Source organism: Macrotis lagotis, chromosome 7 (genome assembly GCF_037893015.1).
Source record: "Macrotis lagotis isolate mMagLag1 chromosome 7, bilby.v1.9.chrom.fasta, whole genome shotgun sequence".
Taxonomy (NCBI): domain Eukaryota; kingdom Metazoa; phylum Chordata; class Mammalia; order Peramelemorphia; family Peramelidae; genus Macrotis; species Macrotis lagotis.
In genome coordinates, this window is record NC_133664.1 from 129091998 (window position 1) to 129110773 (window position 18776).

At 34.7% G+C, this 18776-nt stretch overlaps 1 long non-coding RNA gene across 4 annotated transcripts in view; it reads left to right on the plus strand.

The window, feature by feature from the left end:
* The window catches only part of LOC141493824 (uncharacterized), a 61125-nt gene extending 42827 nt beyond the window's left edge, over window positions 1-18298 (plus strand). For 2 of the 4 annotated variants that reach the window (XR_012470325.1, XR_012470328.1), the window contains exons 3-5: window positions 901-962; window positions 5194-5277; window positions 18098-18298. This is a non-coding gene — a long non-coding RNA (uncharacterized LOC141493824). Of the gene's footprint in view, window positions 1-900; window positions 963-5193; window positions 5278-5642; window positions 5797-18097 lie in introns of all 4 variants that reach the window. The other 2 variants (XR_012470327.1, XR_012470326.1) reach the window with 2 other exon arrangements.
* The last annotated feature ends 478 nt before the right edge of the window (window positions 18299-18776 follow it).

Sequence of the window (18776 nt, forward strand, 5' to 3'; positions counted from 1 at the left end):
CTCTCCCTATTCATTTTTTCCTTTCTTAAGAATTCAATCCCACATTCCAGGAATTTGACCAGAAATGAAATAATTTTTGTTCAAAATAGTTATGTTTGATGGTATGATTTTGATTTGAAAAGGAATAGAGACAATAAGTGTTTTTTTACAGGAAACTAGAAAGTCATTTTTTCTGTTGGTCATGAGTACTGAAGTTTAATTCTTTAAGGAATTTTGGGGCTACCTAAAGAATGACAGTCTTTAGAGAACATTATAATGGTTTCATTGGAAAAGTTTTCCCATTAGTTAGTATCTGATTTCTTTATTTCCTGAGGGTTTTTTTAGCATTAAATCTTTTCTTAAAGTATTTTTGAGGTTTTTTTCATTTCAAGTTGGAAACTGTCTAACCCATTTTTCTCTCCAGAACTTATATTTTTGGTGCTTTTCACAATGTATTTCCTATCCCAAATTATTTTTAATGTAAGAACCGACAATTCATATATAAGGCAAGAGATGGTACAAGATTTTTTTTCTCTTCTTTACATCTATATTAAGGAGGGTTCCAAAAGAAATATATACATACCTGCATACACACACACATTCATACATAAATATGGTTAAATTTATATAAACATATGAAGTCAAATAGCAAATTATCTTTAAATGCATATTTCTCTATAATAAAATTTAAATCTAGCTACATGGTCAATAATTAAAACTACTATTAAAAATTTTTTTATCATATCCTATTGATTAGTTGATTTATAAGCATCATTAAAAAATTTAAAAAGTGTGATTAAAAAGACTGTATGATATTTTTGGCAGGAATTGATATTTTGTTTATTTTTCCAAGTACATAAAATGGTAATTTTTCAACAAACATTTTTACCGGTCTAATAAATTAAAAACCTGTATTTGCAGCTCTTTGTTTAGGTGAGCTGCATCCTTGAATTCACATCCATGAAGACTGGCTGATATGATTGGTGGGTTGGAGCTCAACATTCTATAAGAGTAGAGTAGATTCTTTTCACAAAAAAAAAATATCAATTCAACAGAAAGGAAGAACTACAGTGCCAGAAAAGTGTTTTTTTTAAAGTTCATTCTTTCCTTTGACAGATTTTGTTCATAGATTTACTTTAATTTGTTTTCTCTAGTACTCACCTCTTATCTCCAGGGCTAAGCATGGGTTCAAAGTTTCTTTCTTTTTTAAAATTTTATTTATTTAAGGCAAAGGGGTTAGGTGACTTGCCTAAGGTCACACAACTAGGCAATTATTAAGAGTCTGAGGCTGCAATATTACTCTTTAGGAACAGGGTATAAAAGGGCTGGTTTTGTGCAAGCAATAAGGGAGGACTTTTATCTAGGAATGGGAAAGAGTTCTTAAATGAATTATGGGATCATAAAGGAGGTACTTCAGAGCCCATATAATCTAACCCCTTCAACTTGTAGATGGAGAAGGTGAGACAAAAATAGGTTAGGGGACTTATAGAGATTTAGCTAGTAAATATTGGAGGAAGATTAAGAAATAAGGATTTTTCTCTCTTTGCATTATCTACTACAACCTCCTAAGATTTGACTCATTCAGATAACACCTTACCTATGGTTCTTAAGATTTCCATTTGGGAAGACCTTCTCTGGTTCGAAGAATGATTTATCCAGTAGAGCCAGCCTCAGATTCAGAAGACTTGGGTTCAAATCCCACTTTTGACAAACCTTGACTGTGTGGCTCTGGGCAAGGCACTTTCACTTTCAGTATTCTAGACACATAAGATTATATTTTGTAAAGAAGGCACTAACATGCATTGGTAGAGGAAGTGTTCTCATTTGAGAGTTTCTTATAACAATGAAATCCCAAGTCCACTATCCCTCTATCCTACTCCTATTTTATCTATATGTTGGTGCCCAAGAAAAGAAGTCATATTTTTAGTCTATACCTTGGAAGTTAGGGAAGGACTTAGCGTTGAAACTCCCAATAATTTGATCTATTAATAAGAAATAGTCTCCAAGCTCCAGTGGCACTTGGGACTCTGTGGGGATACTGACAGAATCTGAGTTGTCATGGTTATGATAGGTCTTGACTTGGCTAAGGAGGGCCAGATACCAGCTTGAGAAGAGCCTCCTTTAATTCTGTGCAGGCACCAAATCTTATACCTGCGTCTTTGTCACAGGGAGCAGATGCATGTCTTTTCCTAGGTTACTACTTTGGGTTTTGGTTTGGGGAGATAGGTCTAGTAGGTTATATCTTTGAGAAAATGGAAGTCCTTTGCAAATTTGTGATGATCTCTTTGTATTAAAGACCATTTAGAGGTAGTTTGCTAGAAAACATTAGTCGCTAAATAATGAATTGAGCTCATCTTCCTCTATAACTTATGAATTGAAACTGTGATCTGAGGCTCCTTTGCCTCCTGGGCTAGGAAAAAAAAATGACATCGACATAAGTGATTAGTCTCTCTATACTTAAATAGTTGTCAGACTTTTACCAACTTAAACTATTTGGAACACAACCAAAACCCTTGAAGTAATCAAAGGAAAATAGATAAGTACTATATATGTCAGAATTCACAGATAAGACATAGATTCTGTAGATCAGAACCTATTGAAGAGTTTAAATTTTCAAATATTAAACCTGATGATTAATATGTTTGTTTATCTGGTTTATTTTGTAAATTTTACTGTTTCTAAATACAAAAGATATTGTATTAGAGTGATATATCAAAAACATGACATCTGACTTGTATTTAGTACAGTTATGATTTTTGATCTTTATAATTATAGTCTTTAATCAATAATTATAAAGTTGTTTTTACCAAGCTCTGTTTAAGAAAGTTGTTTTAGAATTATTTCCATTAAAATGATTCAAACTTTTGTTAAAAGTTTCAGTAATTAAAAAGGGGGAGATCAATTTCATTTATTTTTAAAAAATCATTTATTTGCAACAATTCTTCCCCATAAAAGACCAGATAAATATAGTTTCATATTATATTTTGCAAGCAGTTTGGATTTCTTACTCTAGACAAGATGTACAAATTTGATTTGTCTACTGAAATCCCTTCTTTTGTTACCTTTCAAATATTGGACATTATCCCAATCAATTTTAGCTACTAGCTCCTATAGACTTCTGTAGCATGCATGCTGACTCCTTAATTAAAAGCCTATGCCAGGAAGCAACTGTCATCTCAAGTCTTCCCTCCCACTGTTGGATATCTGTCAATTCAATGTTATTTTTTTATTTGAAGAAATGTTGTTTGGCCTCAAAGCATTTTTTATAGTTTAATCAAACATGAATTGTCTGATAGTTAAATAGGGAAAATATAGTACTATTTAGGAAGAAATGACTTTCTTCATATGAATGCTATATTATCATTGCATAGGTGAAGAAATAGCAACTCCAGAATGAGTTAATGGGAGGTCCAAAAAAGAACTCTCAAATTCTTCAAGTCCGAAATCAGGCATGTCAAGCTCACTACCATTTTCGGTAGGAAGACTCTGTGCAGCCTGTATTGCAAGTACTGAAATGAGGTTTCCCATTGTGTACTTGAACACCTGGTGGAACTACAGTATGTCTGTGTATCCATAGTGCCAAAAAAGCTTGTTGAAAAATTAAGTTAAATTATCCAAAACCCTGTAAACACACACACACACACACACACACACAAACACACACACTCTCATAGAGATAAGGTAACTTAATTGAATTCAACTCACGTTTGTTCAAAAACCAGTTGAAAGTTTATGTATATACATAGCTTAATCTCATGCATTCATTTATTGATCAACACTTATTTAGCATAAGACACATAATTCACTGGAGCATTTGGAGTCAGTCCCTCCTTTGGGTTGTTCAGAACCGAACTAGAGATTGTTTCCCCTACCTTCTGGTTACTTTTTTCTCCTGTATGCCTCCTAAGTATTCCAGGAAGCCATTAATACAAATTTCTGTATATGATCTGTTAAACACTATGATATATCTCTAAGTTGAATAAATAACATATAAAGAAGCATTTCTGGGTGGGGAGATGTTAGTCAATTGCCCAACAAGCATTTATTATATACCTACTGTATGCAAAGAACAAAATATTTTCTCAGATCTTACATTCTAAATAGAAGCTTATATTCACACTATGGCAAGGAGAACATTTTAATTCTTTCCAAACTAGACCAGTAATAGATATATATCCATGTGGGCATGTGCGTGTGTGTATGTCTGTGAAAGACATCTAATACATACATACATATACATATATATATATATATATATATATACACACATATATATACATCCAATACCTAGTTTTATGTTTTGATTCTACTTTCAGTAAATGGCATAACAGCAGGAATTCCATCTTTATTTTACAGGTTTATGATCACATCTAGAGTCTTCTTTGAAGGGTTCACTCAATAAATCCAGTAATAGTGACTAACTCTCTCTCCAAGACCACTTACCTGCTAAGGAATAAGATGGCACATGCTGAGTTTTTATCTGCAAGCTTCCAAATAAATTATTATACAATTCAAATATTAATCAACTCCTAAATATGGGAATTATCAATAAAAACTTAACCCTATCACTTCTTTTTACTTTAATCAGCAAATATTTAATGAAGTCCTTCTGTGTAAGATATCTACTAAGTGCTATAGGGAGACAGAAGACAATCACTGTTCTTAGAATGTTTAAGTAGAATTTGGCAGACAAAATAAACACATTCAATGAACTCAAAACACTATACTTTTAAGAGTAAACTGAGTGGAACAGATGACAAATTCTATAGAAATTAAATTACAATATAAAATATCTGTATTGTATTTGTGCCTTTTTTTCAACACACAGATTCCACATCTAAAATGGATCATAGTTAAATCAACATGAGCCTTAAGCTTTTTCCAACAATTCTTTCCACAGTCTGTTTAGAGAGTCAATGTTTTAACCAGTATAAGAAATAAATTACTTTTGATTTTAAAACGAAATAATCTTAGAGTGCTTCTTACTTAAGTCTTCCTCAGTGATGTAACTATCAACTGACTTTTCATAGCTTCACAACTTCTAGCCAGGTTCCTTCTCTCCAATTCAACTCTAGCTAGGATAATTAATTGATCTTGGGAATGTATCCATCAAACAAGTTAGATAACAGAATTGAAGAAAGTTTTTTCTAGCATTCACAGTCATCTTGCAAATGGAATCATTTTTAATTGTCCCTTATAATGTCTTCAATACAGTTGGAATACAGAAGGAATGATGAAACTTCCAACTCTCAACAGAATGCTAAGAGGCAGGATGCTATAGAGAGTAAAGCTAAAAAGGTAATTACAAATTATCCAACAAGAATGCCAGGTTTAAAGTCACACAATATTTCTAACTGTTCTTTTCTTGGCAGGCAAAGAAGTAGGATGCCTTCCTCCCCATTTTTCTTCCTCGCCATCTTCCTCTCTCCCTCTATTCTTTTGTTTTTCTGGATCTCAGGTCCAGGAGCTTAGTCCAGAAGAGACAATTTAATTTCATCTTTTTTGAAGAAATTGTTACCTGCCATTTCTTTAGGGTTATTGTGAAGAATTAGATTCTTGTTTTAAAAATTCATTTTGATAGATTTGTAAGTTTGTATTAAACTAGAAATTGTCTCCAAAATCCATACTATAGTCCTCATTAAATTTATTCCTCTTTCTCTCAGGCAAAATTATTCATTTTTTCAATAGTGTTCAGTCAATTTTCCTATTAACCATGGCCTAAAAGATTCCAACTTATTAACTCAGAAGGGAAGATGTCATTTGTATTCCCAGAGGTCTTTTTGAGGAATGATGAGAATGCAGATCTAGAGATTTGAGGTGAGAAGTCCTCAGCAATCTAAATATCCTTCTAAGCATGTTTTTATGAAATAAAAGAACTTGGAATTGTTAGCACTGTTTTACAATCATTCTCTTTTTTGGAATTCTTTTTTAAGGAAGCTTTTATTTATTTTGAGTTTTACAATTTTCCACCATTCTTGCTTCCCTCTCCTTGCCCCTCACAGAAGGCATCATGTTGGTCTTTATATTGTTTCCATGGTATTCCATTGATCTCAGTTGAATGTGATGACAGAGAAATCATATCCTTAAGGAAGAAAAATAAAGCATAAGAGATAGCAAAATTACATAATAAGATAAAGTTTTTTTTCTAAATTGAAGGTAATAGTCTTTGGTCTTTGTTCAAACTCCACAATTCTTTCTCTAGATACTGATAGTATCCTCCATTGCAGATACCCCGAAATTGTCCTTGGTTGTTGCACTTCTGGAATAAGCAAGTCCATTAAGGTTGGTCATCACCCCCATATTGCTGTTAGGGTGTACAATGTTTTTCTTGTTCTGCTCATCTCATTCAGCATCAGATTCAAATCCCTCCAGGCTTCCATGAATTCCCAGCCCTCCTGGTTACTAATATTACAATAGTGTTCCATGACATACATTATACCACAGTTTGTTAAGCCATTCCCCAACTGAAGGACATTCACTTAATTTCCAATTCTTTGCCACCACAAACAGGGCTGCTATAAATATTTTTGTACAAATGATGTTTTTACCCTTTTTTCATAATCTCTTCAGGGTATAGACCCAGTAGTGGTATTGCTGGATAAAAGGGTATGAACTTTTTTGTTGCCCTTTGGGCATAATTCCAAATTGCTCTCCAGAAAGGTTGGATGAGTTCACAGCTCCACCAACAATGTATTAGAGTCCCAGATTTCTCACATCCCTTCCAACATTGATCATTGTCCTTTCTGGTCATATTGGCCAGTCTGAGAGGTGTGAGGTGGTACCTCAGAGATGCTTTAATTTGCATTTCTCTAATAAGTAATGGTTTAGAGAAATTTATCATATGACTGTGGATCACTTTGATTTCCTCAGCTGTAAATTGCCTTTGCCTATTCTTTGACCATTTGTTAATTGGGGAATGGCTTGTTTTTTTTGAAAATTTGACTCAGTTCTCTGTATATTTTAAAAATGAGTGGGACAGATGGATCCACAAGTGAATTCTATCAAACATTTTAGGAACAATTGGTTCCAATTCCATTTAAACTCTTTGGAAAAATAGGTGAAGATGGAACTCTGCCTAACTCTTTCTATGACACCAATATGGTGCTGATACCTAAACCATGAAGAGTTAAAACAAAGAAAGAAAATTATAGACCTTAAATAAAATCTTATCAAAAAGATTACAACAAGTTATCACTAGGATAATACATTATGTTCAAGTAGGATTTATCCCAGGAATGCAGGGTTGGTTCAATATTAGAAAAATTGTTAGCATAATTATATCAATAATAAACCCATAAGAAATCATATGATCATATCAAAAGATGCTGAAAAAGCATTTGGCAAAAAATATAGTTGGCAGTTTTAAAGACACATTTGAACAACGAAACCATAAAATTTGCTCTTCTCTGATATCTGAGTATGCATGGTTCCCCTATACCTTCTTTTTTGACAGGTACCAACATGTTAATTGCTGTAGCAATTGCAAAATGAAATATGTGATGGAAAGGATGGTCCATTTTAATTAAAAGAAAGAATAAGTTAAAAATGCAAGAAGTATTATTTCACTCATATTCTTATTCCTTACAATATGTCCAAGAGTATATCTAATCTTTACTATCAAGATTTCTATTAGTATAAACAAACTATTCATGAGATAGCAAGTGCAACCTCAGAAGCCTTAGAACCAAACCTACCAAAGGGTATGGCAAAGAAAATACAAAAGAACTGCATTTTCTCTAGCAAGAACCAAATGGCACAATGCTATCTGTACATAAAGTGGTTGAACCAATCTTGAATCATTCCAAGCAATTCATTTGGTCAGACTCATTGGTCATAAGAATGTTATAAATCAATGAAGCTTAATTTTCAGAGGGATGGAATTAATGAAATTCAGGTACCATTGATTACCAGGTATAAAGTTAACAATACAAGTTATATTCCTGGTTAATAATGTACTTCTATAAATTTTCCCCAAAGTAACAATCAATCAACCAATTAGTAACCTACTTATTTTTGTAACAATACTTCACTTTATCATTAGTATAAAGGAAACATGAACTATGTACTTTCATTCAATGATGGGTTCATTGGCATTCAAATGAAACTATGGAATATTCCAAACTTAATTATTTTCTATGGTGCAGTAGATAGAGTGCTGAGCCTAGAGTAAGGAAGACTCATCTTCTGAAGTTCAAATCTAAGCTCAGATAAGAGCTATGTAATCCTGGGCAAGCCATTTAACCTTATTTTCCTTAGCTTCCTCATCTTGTAAAATAAACTAGAGAAGAAAATAGCAAACATTTCAATATCTTTGTCAAGAAAACTCCAAATAAAATAACAAATAGTTACTGAACTACAGACATATATATATATATATATATATATATATATATATATATATATATATATATATATATGTGTGTGTGTGTGTGTGTAAATATGCTAAAATGGACACACTATTATGTGTGTGACATAAAGTTTTTGATATTTCTAAAGAGGAAAATAAATTACTATAATTTATTCCATTTTTGCAAATGGTAAAAATAACAGAAAAAATTTCAACCTAATCAGTTTTTGATTGTGAGTGCCATGGTGGAGTTTCAAAGGCCCAGGTTTTAGCCAGGTTATTCTCTCTCTAAATAGCTCAATATGTGTTTTAGCATAGTATAGTAGGGCTGCATTGAACATCTGGGTGCCAATATCAGTTGAGCCATTAACTTGTCATGGTGCTTTTATCATATTACTTTCTTTCTCTCGGTCTCATTTTCCTCATCTGTAAAATGAAGGTATTATACTTGATAATGCCTAAATCCTTGCAAGTCTATAACAGTCTTTCATTCTGGTTCTTTTCTTAAGTATACCATTAGGTAAAAGGATCTAAGTGGAAAATTGGGGTACTTCCTACCAAGGTTTGGGATACTGTGATGCTAAGAAAGAAAAGGTTGACAGGTATGTCCCATCACAAACTATTCATCTCTGTTTCTTGCACCATATAGTGGGACACAAAATTTGTGAAGAGGATAAGGCATAATTCTAGGATATTAAAAAAGGGATTGCAAGGCAAGTGTATGTGTATTGGCATTTGGGGAGTCCCTGAGAAGGCTTCTGGCTTGCTCAGTGAATAGAGTGCTAGGTTCAGGAAGACCTGAATTCAAAACTGACCTCAGACACTTCCTAACTGCATCAGCCTGGGTAAATCACTTAACCCTGTTGGCTTCAGTTTCTTCACCTGTAAAATGATCTAGAAAAGGAAATGGCAAACCACTCCTGGTTTCTTGCCAAGAAAACTCAGTGGACAGTAATGGTATGATATGGTTCACAGGATCATGAAGGGTTAGGGTCAGACATTAGTGGACAAAAGAAGAAAAGTCAATCATTTTAATATGCATTTATTTCCCCGAGATTTGAGAATGAAGGGACCATCCTTTCAACAAGAACAGAAATAATATGGTATTGATGAGAAAGCAAAATAGTGTGTGCAAGAGTTTAGATTCTGTAGTAGTGCATTTGGAACTTGGAGCAATAGAAGTTGCCTATGAAATTAAAATAAAATGAACTGGGGCAAGACTGTGTCTCACTATATCACTATGCAGCACATACTTGTATAGAATGACCTATGGTATACTCAAATTGTTTCTAATAGTTCACTTTCAATGTCTTCCAGATTCCTTTTTTATTTTGTTTTTGTTTTTGCAAGGCAATGGGTTTAAGTGATTTGCCTAAGATGACACAGCTAAGTAAGTATTAAGTGTGTAAGGTCCTCCTGACTCTAAGACTAGTGCTTTATCCACTGCACCACCTAGCTCCCCCCTTAGATTTTTCTTTTGGAAGAAAATTCTCTGGGCATGAGAAGAGGTAGAAGAGAGAGATGGTATAACTATGATCTGGTATCCTAGACATAATGACATAATTCTTCCCAGAATGTTTGATTTTGACAATATGACTATACCCTACTTGGATGCAATAGACAATCCCTCCACGTCTTTGAAAATCATTTTCATTAGATTCTATTGTCTAAAAAGGTTAATTTCCTGGTGACTAACATTCTTGTGATAAACGTCTTTGCAAAGACCTAGACTGGTCTTTAAATATTTAAATCAAACACACACACGTACACACACACACACACACAAACACACACACACACACAGACACTTTTTTATGATATCTTTCCAAAAGGGTAGAAAGTTCTTCAACATGGTACCAGATTCTAGACATAACTTTCAAATCAGGGTTACTTCCTTTAAACAAGGAGGTGATTCATAAACCATAATGAAAATCTAAGCCAGGTTTACAAAAAAGTTGTGAAAAGTATTTAACCCAGAACTCTTACATTAGACTTGGACAATTTTGCTTTTCCTACTCTCTTTTTAGTCTTTTCCTTTCCTTTCAGGTCTATATCATAGACATTTATCTATAGAGCCAATGCATTATAAGAATTGCATAAATATCACCTATTACACTAAGAATGAAAGAAGGACTGTATGTTAAGGTCCTCTCAAACATGCCATCTGGTTTCCATTTGGTTCACTTGTATGGATTTATGTTCTTGTTGATAGCTAGTTAATATAGTGAATAGAATGTCAGCTTTGGATTTAAGAAGATACTTACCTGTTTGACCCTGAGCCAAGTTATTTGACCCCTCACTCTATTTCTTTACTTGTAAAATGGGGCTAATGATAGACATTTCATAATAGCTATAATAGCTCACAAGGTTGTTGTGAGAAACAAATGAAAAAATATGTGTAAAATTTTGCAAAACTCTAAGTCCTGCAAAAAATATCTATTATTATTGTAGATTTTAAATTATAGCTCCTTGGGTGCCTATCTATCCCCTCAATTATTTTCTCCCATAAATTCACCACAGAGAATTCAACCAACATATTGGAATATATCAACAGTATGCATAAGAAGTTCATCAATTATCTTTCTCTATTGGGCCAATCTGTCTTCTTTTATGATTACACATCTCTTTTATGACATCCTTTATGTGACTGTTCTTGCATAATTCTTTATTTGAAATGTCTTACAGCCTGCTCACACTAACCATACCTCTCTCCATTGCCCTTTGGTGAATGCTTTGTCAACATTTAATTAGGCTCTCACTCTCAGAATTGTGCTATTCCTTCAAAAATATGCTGCTTTACATTTGTTGTCTTTAGGATTCTTTTTTGTTTAATGATGTGACGGCAACTCAGTTTCTTTGGGAGATAACTTGTGCTACTTTGCAAAACCTAATTTCAGTCCCACCTGAGAATTAGTATAAGATGAAGAGATCAACTTTAAAACTTACTATTGCTACAAGTTGTATGTTTCAGGCAAAATGCAATTGGCATATTTTTCTTCTTGTATATTTATTAAATATCTCAGTTATTAAACTCTCAGATTCTGAGAGTTCGGATTAGCAATTGTTAATAATTTTTTTTTCACAACAATTCAAGTAAATGTGATTCCCAAGGCATCAAAAAGCAGGCCACAGAAAAAGTAGTTAAAAACTGCCACCAGCAAGGAGAATAAATGGCATTTGTAAGGAAGTTCTCTGGGATCTCAGGAGCTCTCTAACAATAGCCTAAATCTGCTTTAAAAAATTCTCTTTGCCCAGAAGGCCCACAGATGGATCGCACATCACTTTACTGGGGACATAGCTTCAGTTGCTTCAGTTATAGTCTGCTTTTGGCAGTATATTTGCTGCTTGAGTATTAGAATTAACCCAAACTTCCCAGTTCTAGTAGTGTCCTGGCCCATAATACCTATTCTAGTCAGAATCCACCATAGATCAAGTTTCATAAAATAATCAGATTGGGGGTAGAGTGGAACAAGGCTTTGGTGGTTGACTCCACCCTGCATGCTTGGATGCTTCCCCTTCAGGAAGGGAAATCACTAAGATATGTCTCATATGTGTTCCTTTGAGTACATCTGATTTATTTGTGCCATTAAGATATCTAATTCTCCAGATTCAGCTTTGAGTGTAATTCCTAATACTTGTAAGCTGAAATTTCTGAGTCTGTTTCTTTCCTGTAGGCATGCCTATGAAAACAGTCAGAGGGACTCCATGAAAAAGAGTCAGAGACAGAGTGAGAGAGAGAGAGAGAGAGAGAGAGAGAGAGAGAGAGAGAGAGAGAGACAGAGACAGAGACAGAGACAGAGACAGAGACAGAGACAGAGAGAGAGATGGGATGGAGAGAGACAGACAGAGAGAGAGAGAGAGAGAGAGAGAGAGAGAGAGAGAGAGAGAGAGAGATGGAGAGAGGGATGGAGAGAGACAGAGAGAGAGAGAGACAGAGAGAGAGAGAGACAGAGAGAGACAGAGAGAGAGAGAGAGACAGAGAGAGAAATTGGACAGACAGATATTGAGGAAAAAGAATGAAAAGAGAGATGGAGAAAGAGAGAAGAGTGATGAAGAAAGACAGAGAAAGAGAGAGAAAGAGAGCAAGCATTTTGTTTCTAGAAAACACAAACTGTTTTAAGATATCTTTTTGATGCTTCTGAATTTTTTATCACCCTACCACCACCACCACCATCACCAAGTATTCCTATTTCCTTGCTATGAAATTCTATTTGTCTACTCTTAGTGATAGCTTGTTAGCATTACAGTTCAGGCCTCCTAGTCTGTTATTCACTCAGTCAGGAGTATTTACTGACTCTTGACAGAATTTGCCCCTGAGCTGCTTTTCCTTTTCTGAATTTCCCTGTAGAAATTTCTTGCTTAAGTTTATGCACATTACATAAACAGATCAACACCTGACATTTTCTGTTTCAATAACACTGAGAGTAGCAATTGGAACTTCTACCCTACCCTATCCCTGTCTTCAGTTTTCTTTCTATGACTTGCACATTTTCTTTCCAATTACCATTCCATTTATCTTTTAAATTAATAAATTGAATGAAAATTTTAAGTGCCATGATAATATTATAAACACAATCCCACACAAAATCTTTAATAATTTTGCTTTGCTACCTCTTTAGTGGCAGTTAATTTTGTTCTTTGTAGATGGGTAAAGTCCTCATTCCACCAAAACTGGAGCCATTAACATTCTGCATCCTTGTTTTGTCTATTGGGTACTGGTCAACTGAACCTGCCATGTTGCATAGCCTTTTTGGTGCCTGTGGGTTCTCCATTCTAAACCTCTGTGCAATACTGTTCCCTGTAAACGTTCCTTGCAAAAATACAACTGTGGAATCAAAGGAGAATGTCCTTGGTAGCTCAGGTAGCTGTTCTGAACTTATTTTTGCTTCCTTTGTCAAAGCTATCATCTTTTTTTTCTTTCTTTTGGTTCATCTGTTCCCACAGCCTTATATATTTCCTTCTCCTATTTCAGACAGCCAGGAAAGACAGGCCATATCTCTCGCATTCATTCTCCAACTTGCAGTCCTTCACAAAAAAGTAAAGAGAAAAATGCCTGAAGTTAATGGAAGGCAATTTTCCTCTCACCTACTGGGGAAATTGAAAATATGACCTTTCTAAGAGACATATTGAAAGACAGCTTAAAGGCTGATGAAGTCTATGTCAAACTAAGTGATCTCTTCATCCCCCCTCCCCACAATAACTGCTTATCAAGCAAGTTATTCTGCTAAATCAAGAATTTTTCAGTTGCATTTACAAATACATCATCTCCTTCCCTTCCCCAAGAATTAGCTCTTGGTTTCAGCCACATTATTTACTCTTGTCAATTTTGAGCATTCACTCATTTGCTGATCAACTTATACCTCGGACATCAATACCCTGCACCGATTTCAGGCACAGCAGGTTGAAGTGAAAAAACTCATAATAGGGTCTCCTCAGCACCAACAGAATTGTTTATTTTAGAAATGAGAAGAAAGACTTGCCTTCCTAGTTCAGTTACTGAGTTAAACCTGCTAATTGCTTAGCCTCTTTGGTGTCTCAGTTTCCTTTCCCATAAAATGGGAATAATTATCCTTAACAGAGAATTGAGTTAGAAACCATTGAGTAATTGGAAAAATTAAACTACGTATTGAGTTTATAATTATTGATTGTCATTATGTTGAACTCTTTTCCTTCATATGTGAAATAATAATAATAATAGTAACAGTAATAATAATAATAATAGATAATCATTTTACTTGAGACCAAGCAAGAATTCCTTCTATGACATCTCTGACAAATAGACAATGAGTCTCTACTTGAGTACTTCCAGTGAAAAGGACTTTACTATTTCAAGAGGCAATCAATCTTATTGTTGGACACTTACCCTTAGGGTAAGCTATTTTATTTTTTAACCATTAAAAATGATATCTCTTTTCTTTATGTTGACTCTTTCCTGTAATTTCATAGAATCATGAAGTCTCACAGTTGAACTAGACTTCAGAGGTTATCTAGACTAACCTACATCACTTGAAAGATGTAATATCCCCTAGAGAACATCTATAAGAAGAGAGCATATAGTCTCCTACAGAAAACCATTAGTGATAAGAAACTCACAACCTCCCACAACCACCCACTCATACTGTTATGATATTTTTCCAAATATTGAGTTAAAGGGTGCTCCTTAGGTCAGTCAAAGTAAGTATATTCTTTCTTCCATAGGACTTTCAAACGTTTGAAGACTAATCATATCTGTGCCCCTACCACAGACACATCTTGTCTTATGAGGTTTAACGTATTTAAGGTTTTTCTTTTCACCATCATGGTTACCTTCTCCTTCCTAAAAGGTGGCATTCAGAGTTGAAAGTAAATATGTGAAATATGGTATCACCAGGACAAAGAACTGTGAACTATACCATTCCTTATTTTGGACCCTGTTTTTGTGCATGTATCATAAGATCGTATTAGCTTTTTTTTTTGACTGTTGCTGAACTATTGATTTATATTGAGCTTATCAGTTATATAATAAGAATTACATATCTTTGCCCCACCTAATGAACACGGGTCTTTGGTCTTGGATCTTAGGTTGGGCTATTGAGAAATGAGGTGGGGAGGGGGGAGGAGGGAATGATGAGAGATTTGGGTCAAAACAGAGGGTCTAAAGTGTACTATAAATCTGAATACTATAATACATTGGGAAGAATGGGAGTCCAAGGCTAAGAGTGAGATATGATAGAAGAATCCTCCTCTACTCATGACCTGTCCTTTACTGAACTCTATTTTTCTATTAGAGTTGAATGTGCCCCAGACAGAGTTCTGTAGAATTCATCCAAGAAGAAGCTGTTGCTAAGAAGTAGTCAAAGAGCAGGATTAAAAGCTAATACCAATTACAGAGCTCTAAGAGGAAAAATGACACCCTGACATCCATGGAGACCGTGATTGGACTAGAGTTAGGATACTTATTTGATCTTTGTGAGATTGACATATGTGAGGCTTTGCCTAGTTCTAAGCACCTGAATTCAGTTTGTCAAGACTTAAGTCTTGAGTTTGGGGAATACCTAGGGAATGACGGACCACCTAGATTTTGGAAATTCTATGCATAGCACATGGAAGTTGGCTTATATATTTGAATTGTTTCCTTTTGTTGATTAATTAGTAATCAGTAAATACACACAAGCACACAATTAGAAGGATTATCTGGTCCCTTACATATTTGGCTCCATTTTATCGGTTAACATGATTAAGATACATTGAAATATAGATCAAGGGAGGAGGAATCCAGTGGGATGTAAACTCAAGAATTATTCTAATTAGGTAAATCCTCCTAACCACAGCCCTTAGATTAAGCAGCTATTTCCTACCAGAGATTGGCAGGATAATAAATAAGGTAGGTCTCTTAACAATCATAGAGAGTTTAGTGGTCTTCCCCAAATTGTCTCTCATTTTGGATAGAACCCATGACTGCAGGGTAAGCATCCAGTGCCCCAAGACCTGGTTCTTATCGTGAACAAGATCATCATAATAATGACAATGTCAGGGCTAAATTGGGTGAAATATGATTTTTATATTCTATAACAGGGTTGTGAATTGATTTAATAAAAAGCTTATTATAACATCTTTCAGTCCTGTCACTCCAATGACAACCCATTATGATCAAGCCTTACATTTTCCTCTTCTTCTGATTCAATTTCTGAAGTACCTGCTTTATGGTAAAGATATGAATTTGGTGCAAATTAAAGCATCTCTGAGGTACCACCTCACACCTCTCAGACTGGCCAATATGACCAGAAAGAACAATGATCATTGTTAGAAGGGATGTGGGAAATCTGGGACACTAATATGTTGTTGGTGGAGCTGTGAAGTCATCCAGCCTTCCGGGAGAGCAGTCTGGAACTATGCCCAAAAAAGCAATAAAAATGTGCCTTTTGATCCAGCAATACCAATACTGGGTCTATACCCTGAAGAGATTATGAAAAAGGGTAAAAACATCACTTTTACAAAAAAATATTCATAGTAGCCTGTTTGTGGTGGCAAAGAATTGGAAATTAAGTGAATGTCCTTCAGTTGGGGAATGGCTTAACAAACTGTGGTGTATGTATGTCATGGAACACTATTGTACTATTAGAAACCAGGAGGGCTGGGAATTCAGGCAAGCCTGGAGGGATTTGAATCTGATGCTGAGTGAGATGAGCAGAACCAGAAAAACATTGTACACCCTAACAGCAACATGGGGGTGATGACCAACCTTGATAGATTTGCTCATTCCATCAGTGCAATAAACCAAGGACAATTTTGGGGTATCTGCAATGGAGGATACCATCAGTATCTAGAGAAAGAATTGTGGAGTTTGAACAAAGACCAAGAACTATTACCTCTAATTTAGAATATCTTACTGTCTGATCTTGCTATCTCTTTTACTTTATGTTTCTTCCTTAAGGATGTGATTTCTCAGGGGTGGCTAGGTGGCACAGTGGATAGAGCACAAGCCCTGGAGTCAGGAGTACCCGAGTTCAAATCTGGCCTCCGACACTTAATAATTACCTAGCTATGTGGCCTTGGGCAAGCCACTTAACCCCACTGCCTTGCAAAAAAACTAAAAAAAAAAAGGATGCGATTTCTCTCTCATCACATTCAATTTGGATCAATGTATATCATGGAAACAATGTAAAGACTGGCAAATTGCCTTCTGTGGGGGGGGTGGGGGGAGGGAAGTAAGATTAGGGGAAAAATTGTAAAACTCAAAATAAATAAAATCTTTAAAAAAAGATATGAATTTGGGAACTGGCATCAAAAACTTGATTCCTAATCCAAATATCCCTCAGTTAATTTCTTATAATAAACTAAGGGTGTATTATAATACACTAAGGGTGGCATTATCAGGTAAGCTCACTCTACTTTCTATTCCCTTTCCTCTCTGCTTAGAGTTACTATTAGTGTTTTAAGGTTTGCAAAAAACTTTTCATATGTTAACCCATTTAATTCTCAAAATGATACTGTGAAGTAGCTGTTAACGCTAATACCATTTTACAAATGAATAAAGTGAGTCTGAGAGAGACTTAAGCTCAGGTCTTCCTGAGTCTAACTCTGCCATTCTTTCCATGAGGTCACCTGGCTGCCTATACAGATTATACTTATTTTTCAAAGGCTTCTTTAAGTCCCATTTTCTCCATTATGTCAACTTTTACAACTTCAGCACTGACTTTTCCCTCTTTCCTGATATTTCGTAGTTATTTGCTTTCTTCACCACACATAGTGGTATGGAATTACATTCTGCCTCATAATTATCCAAAATTGTTTAATGTATAATATGTAAATTTTTTCTCCCTAGTGAGACTAAGATGATTAATAAAAGGAAATATGCCATATATAGTAAAACTTCGGCTATCTTGAACTTCTTTATAGCTTAATTTTCCATAGAGTGGAGGTCTGTTTAATCTTTTGAACACTAATATTATTTTTTTTTAGTTGGAGTATCTTTATAAAATGGATCACATAGTTCTCTGTGTTTTTGAGAAGAGCATTTAAAGGTATAATTTAACTATTCATGACCATTGTTATGAATATTATTACAGTATGCATAAGGTGATACATTCAGGTCTACTGAGCTTGTTGTGAATGCTATTAATTAACATTAATGACCCTAGAGTGGGTAAGGTTTGTATATGCCTGTGTGCATACGTGTGTGTGTATGTGTGTGTGTGTGTGTGTGTGTGTGTGTGTGTGTGTGTGTGTATGATTGTGTGTGTTTAGGAAATTTGGGAATCTGATTTTCATGATTTTTTTCCTCTATTTTAGAAGGCACTTTTCTCTGCTACCAGGCTACTTTGCTGACAAAGTGCCTCTCTTGACTTCTAATATGTTGCTTCTAAACTCTGGCAGACTTGGAAAACAGTTAACCAAGACTCTAAGAACTGTATATTAATTACAAATTATTCCAAGCAACAACCTGAAGATCATTTCTCAGAATCATGATTACAGAGCTTTGTGTACCTGAATTTTGAGCTATTTTTAGACAATTTATAATAAAAAAACAACTAATTTTGCTGTGTTTTGTACAAGTGAGTTTGCTGGATAGCAGGGCTTGTAATAGGTAAACAGATATGCCTACAACTGATGTTTATTAATTACTTTCTGATTGAATAATAATAATTTGAATTTAAATCTTAATCTGACATTCAAGGATTTCCATGATATGGCTTCAAGACTTCTACAATATGACCTCAATCTACTTGTTACCACCTTTTTCATACAACTTATTCTTCATTTAGGAATTGAAAACAATTATTGAAAACAAAACAAGCTACTTGCAGTCTTCCCCATATCCTCTTGCCAAATGCTAAATTACAAGTGGTTTTACTTCTTTCATAACCTTTCTCAGGTCATTTGCCAATTCTTGAATGCCCTCATCTTTTGAAATTGTGTTTATTATTCAAGTTCCAGTTAAAATGTTGCCTCCTCTGCAAATTCTTCCTAT